At 38.6% G+C, this 5,664-nt stretch overlaps 1 non-coding gene across 1 annotated transcript; it reads right to left on the reverse strand.

Moving 5' to 3' along the window:
• Positions 1-5,186: 5,186 nt before the first annotated feature.
• On the reverse strand, positions 5,187-5,293 carry LOC141709658 (small nucleolar RNA R71). The gene has a single exon (XR_012570223.1). It is a non-coding gene; the product is annotated as a small nucleolar RNA R71 (small nucleolar RNA).
• Between the last annotated feature and the right edge of the window lie 371 nt (positions 5,294-5,664).

Consider the following 5,664-nt stretch of genomic DNA (forward strand, 5'->3'; position numbering starts at 1 on the left):
GCAGCGGGGGCATGGAAAAACACTTTTACACATACAAAATCCAAATAAAAGCATATAAATCGTGGTAAAAACGTAGGGATCGAATCTAACATTTAAAATAATTCGGAGACAATGATCAGAGATCCTTAGAAGTTGCTCCTCTAGTGTGAAGCACTCCACCGGTATCCAGCAAGAAAACGATGTTAAGGAGGAGGAAGGAGGTGGAGAGAATTGAGTTTTCCAAACTTTTTGGGTTTTGGGGTTCAAATAAAAATAGGGTCTATAATAGTATATTTATAGGCAAAATTTTCAGCTGAAATTTTCCCATAAATATTATTATTATTATCACATTTATTATTCTCATTAATAATTAAAATACCTTTTAATTATTAATCCTTTTTCTAAACACTTTAGAAATAATTCTCTCTCTTGATTTAATTTCCAAAATTAAATCCTTTAATTAATAATATTAAGAACTTTTCTTAATTAATTTATAATCAATTAAATCTCATTTAATTAATTATTAAATTTGCCAATTAATTATTTATTTCATAAATAAATAATTATCAGCCATTATTAATTAATTCCTCCACCATTAAATCATTCTCTTTTTATGGTGTGACCCTATAGGTTCAATATTAAGCCGGTAGTAGAAATAAATAATAATAAAACTATTTTATCATTATTTATATAAATTCTCTAATTTATTAAATATGATTAATTAATTAATCATATTTATTCTACATCATGAGGGATACTTCTCAGCATATCGCGACTATCCGGATAATATGAATTCACTGCTTAGAATACCAAGAACCTATTCAGTGAATATTTACCGTACAATAAACTCCTTCTACCCTACAATGTCCCGATTAAATACATGACATGGATCTCGTGTCAAGCCTATCTAATTCAATCACTTGCTTACCATTTACTATGCATAGTTCTATGCAAATTAGAAACTCCTTTCTAATTTCATTTACTCTGGCCAGAGATTCCTGAACTAGCATAAGTGGATCGGCCTTGAACATTCGCTTCCTTCACTTGAAGGGGTAGATCCTTTATTGATCATACACTATCTTCGTGTACAAATTCCTATACCTAGTAGAGCCCTAATAATTGTCCCTGGAGACTAAGAACTAAACCAAAGCATAGTTCAGTGTACACAAGATGACTATGATGACCTCAAGTCTAAGGATACTTGTACAACTATCACTATGTGAACAACTGCTGACACGTGAGTGAACTCCATCAGTTGAGTGGTTCCCAGCCTAGTCACACTGCAGTTTCCCAAAACTGCAGTGATTAATAATGATAAAAGCTCATTTCTAGTTGCACCCTCCCAAAAGGATGTGGCTATTGAATAAAGCTCTCAGCCAAGAGCACAGGCCAAAAGGGTAAGGGACACTAGCTCACCCCAAACTTATGCCAGAAAGAAGAAATCCAAAACCTTTGGGGATGCACAGGGTTCACACACTTTGCAAATTGGTGCTAAAGACACAGTCACTGCACCTTCACAAATTCAGCTTGATGTGGCTCCAATAAATGTGGAGTCCAACCAAAATCATTAGTTATAGAAGCACCTCAAACACCAAATTCTCCCACAAACTCTCTGGATGTGGACATGATCAACATATCAAATCCTGATTCCCCTTCTTTAACTTTGTTGGGGAAGCCAAAATCTATTGCAAGTGAGCATCATCTTTTGGATGATTTGTTGGCTCACTTGCCAATTCTTTCACGAACTGTTGAAACATCTGTGCCCAAAATCACATCAATCAGCACAGAGTCCACAATAGTTTCAATTCCAAGTTCATTCATTTCTACTCTCTCGATGGATATTGCTCATCCGTCGAGTAGTGATTGTATCCCGACGGATAAGCTTAACAATATTTATCCGTCAGATAGTCAAACTACTGACCTGATGGATATTGCTCATCCGTCGGGTGTCTCTGCACAACTTCAAATTTCATCTATTATCTCTAGTGCAGAAGACTTTGGTTGTACAGTCACTCATAGGATTGAGGGAATAGAGTGTTATGAGTGAGAGTCTGGGTTGCTCCCAGGAAAAAGGAGAGTAAAAGAGTGAAAATATGCAATCCATTTCTTCAGGATTGGCAAAAGAGAGTGAGAGGAGTCCCACCTTAGATGGTGAAGGTGAGGGTGTGAGGGTGGGAAGCCAGGGTGAGACCCTGATGCAACAAAATAGAGAACAAGAGAGAAATGCAGGTACATGAGCTATAAGGATGGATGTCACTGCTAGCGAGTTAATGAATGTCCAGGATGCAGACAGGGAGGGACTATCTCAGCAATCTCAAGCTGTTATAGATTCCACCTCCCTTGATGTTGAGGCATTTACTCACCCTATTCCAGCTTATCAACTTCTAGCTGAACAGGGCAATGAAAATGTAGAAAGGATGCTTAATTTGGTGCATACCACTCAGTCAATGCTAAGAGCCAAGGATTCCATCACATCTTTGCCCTCTACAGCTGGTGATGTTGATTATGAGATTGTGGTTCAGCAGATTTCTTTGGAGATGAAGGTGGAGATAGTGAAGAAGAGCCATTGGACATAGAGGGAGAAGTAGGTTCCAGTTCAAGATCAGGCATGCCATCATGGGCATTTTCAAAACATTGTGATAAACACTACTTCAAGACAACCCTGATCCAACTCATAAATCAGACAAATTCTGCTCTTCAAACCACTACAAATGCCAACACCAAGAAGCTCCTTCAAGCACATCTTGCTTCTCTGCAACTACAACAGATTCAAGGCTTCCAATATGCTAGAGATGTCAACACCATCAAGGGTGATATTGATGAGATGAAAAAGGCTATTTCTGACAAGATGGACTCTAAGCTTCCAAAAGCTACAATGCTTGACATCAAGAGACAACTCAGAAAAAATTCTGATCTTGTCACAAAGATAGATGCCTTAAATACAAGAATGTCAGCTATGGAAGCATCTCTAACAGCCATTCATCTTCATCAAGCTCAACAAACAGACTTGCTTCAGAAACTGGTGGCTGCACAAACCTCCTCCTCTACTCAACTTGATGATAACAAAAAGGGGGAGTGATAAGTGGCATTTTATACCACTTAGAACGTCTTAAAATGGCTTAAATTGGTGTCTTGAAATCAAGTATTCTGTGTATTTGATGCGTTTTTCTAGTGTTTATGCATTTCAGGGTATTAGTTGCATTTCGGAGGAGGAATCATCAAGAATAAGCCTTGGCATGTGTTCACTATTGAGAGAGGAAAAGAACGGGCAGATTACGGCGAAGAAACGGAGCAAACTTGGAATTTTTCCAGTAGTGTCTTGCGCGCCCGCGCAGCAATGCTGAGCGGCCGCGCAGCAGCCTTGCGCGCCCGCGCAGAAATGCTGAGCGGCCGCGCAGGGTCGGGGAAAAAGATATATTATTTTAGACTTCTACTTCTGTTTGGCTTCCAACTTCTATGTAATCTGACTTTTATGGGACTATTATATAGGTAGATTTGAGACGTTTTTCACAGAGGATTAAGAGGAGATTATGTTTTAGATTGTGTTTTGCAAGAAGCGAAGGAGATAAGGAAGAAGACCAATTTAGCACACAACAACGAAGAGGAAGCATATATTCTTGTGATTCTTGTTTCGTTGTAACGTTGGATGCTAGTTTTCTTGCTTTGACTTATTTACTCTTGTGACGTACTCTGTTTTAATATAATCAGTTTAGTTATTATTTTCTTGTGTTTGTTTATCATGATTTCATATGAACCCATGATGGCGATAAGTTCTATTATGGGCTAATCGTGATCATGGGGTTGCAACGGATTTATTATGGAATTCTTTAGTTAATTGTTTAATACTTTAGTATGTGATGATTGCATGATATCTAGTATTGGTTGTGCGTATTCGTCTTATGTGCGTCGCGAACATATAAGATAGGGTGTTAATCTCTTGTGAAGCGACGGTGGATCTTGAGATTTAGAACTTGCAATGCTAGCATAGGTTCATGTACGTTGTGCATGATTAGTGGGTAACTCTAATAGTTTTATTTGCCCTATGTAATCAAAAAGGAATAACTTGTGCTTAAATCGTTGTGTTGTCAATTTCTGTAGACATATAGGAACTCAACATAATTGATGACTATTCAACTTTTATCTTAATTGTGGATGTTTGGTAGAATGGTATTAGTACAATGAAAGTTGGCTTTTATCAGTTTTGTGTTATTCGATTAATATCATCACTGTCACATGCTAAAGGTAATAACAATGGCTATAGAAGGAAGTAATAATGAAGTTGTGATCTCATGAGTGTTTTATTATTGATAAATTGAAGTGTTAGTTAAGTGGTTAATTATGTAGTTAATTATAGTTAATATTTAATAAACAATTTTAAGTGTTATTATCTTAACATTGAGAAGTAGTCATACATTGGTGAGTGAGTTAAATTAGACAATAAATTAGTCTGAGTCTCTGAGGGAACGAACTAGAAAGTATTCTATATTACTTGCGAACGCGTATACTTGCGTGAATATTAGTGCGTGAATATTGGCGCCGCTGCCGGGGACTCGGCGTATTTGTTTAGTTTATGTACTTACCATCATTGGTCATTAGGACTCAGTGATTATGACGTAGTAGTTAATTACTCTTTTCGGTTGTGTTTCAGGTACTTTAGCAAACGTTTATGCAAACTCGTTCTCGTGCTCGCAAGAGGACCTTAGATACAGCTGAGGAGAAAGACGAAGTTCTTGATACATCGGAGAAGTTAGATTTTGAGGATTCGGATTCAGGAACTGAGCAGAAAGAACCAGTAAACATGGGAGATCGTATTGTTCAAGCTGATCCAGCTCTTATGGATTTTTCTCGGCCTAAAATTGATGACATTCAGTCAAGCATCCTTCATCCGGCTATTCAAGCTAACACCTTTGAAATCAAGCCGGGCACTATTCAGATGGTGCAGAATTCTGTTTCTTTTGGAGGAGCGGCAACTGAAGACCCCAACATGCACATAAGGAATTTTGTCGAGATCTGCAGCACTTTTAAGTATAATGGCGTGACTGATGAGGCTATCAAGTTGAGGCTTTTCCCATTCTCACTGAGGGATAAGGCTAAAGACTGGTTACATTCTGAACCAGCTGGGTCCTGAACCAGCTGGGTCAATCACTACGTGGCAAGATCTTGCGCAAAAGTTTCTGGTGAAGTTTTATCCAATGGCAAAGACTGCTGCTATGAGGAGTGCCCTTACTCAGTTTGCGCAGCAACCTACAGAATCTATGTGCGAGGCTTGGGAACGCTACAAGGAAATGTTGAGAAAATGTCCACATCATGGAATGCCGGATTGGATGGTAATCACTGGTTTTTATAATGGTTTGGGGGCCCAATCTCGGCCCATGCTCAATGCAGCAGCTGGAGGCGCCTTATGGGCTAAAAGCTATACTGAGGCGTATAATCTTATCGAGACGATGGCTGCAAATGAGCATCAAAACCCAACTCAGAGGATGGCGTCAGGCAAGGTAGCAGGTATTCTGGAAGTTGATGCAGCCACCGCTATTGCAGCCTAGCTCCAAGCGCTATCAATGAAGGTTGATTCTTTGGCTACGTATGGAGTTAATCAAATAGCTATGGTTTATGAGCTTTGTGCAGGTTCTCATGCTACGGATCAGTGTTCTCTTGTCAACGAATCTGTTCAGTATGTGAATAATT

The sequence above is a fragment of the Apium graveolens genome, chromosome 2, assembly GCF_009905375.1.
Source record: "Apium graveolens cultivar Ventura chromosome 2, ASM990537v1, whole genome shotgun sequence".
Classification (NCBI taxonomy): Eukaryota; Viridiplantae; Streptophyta; class Magnoliopsida; order Apiales; family Apiaceae; genus Apium; species Apium graveolens.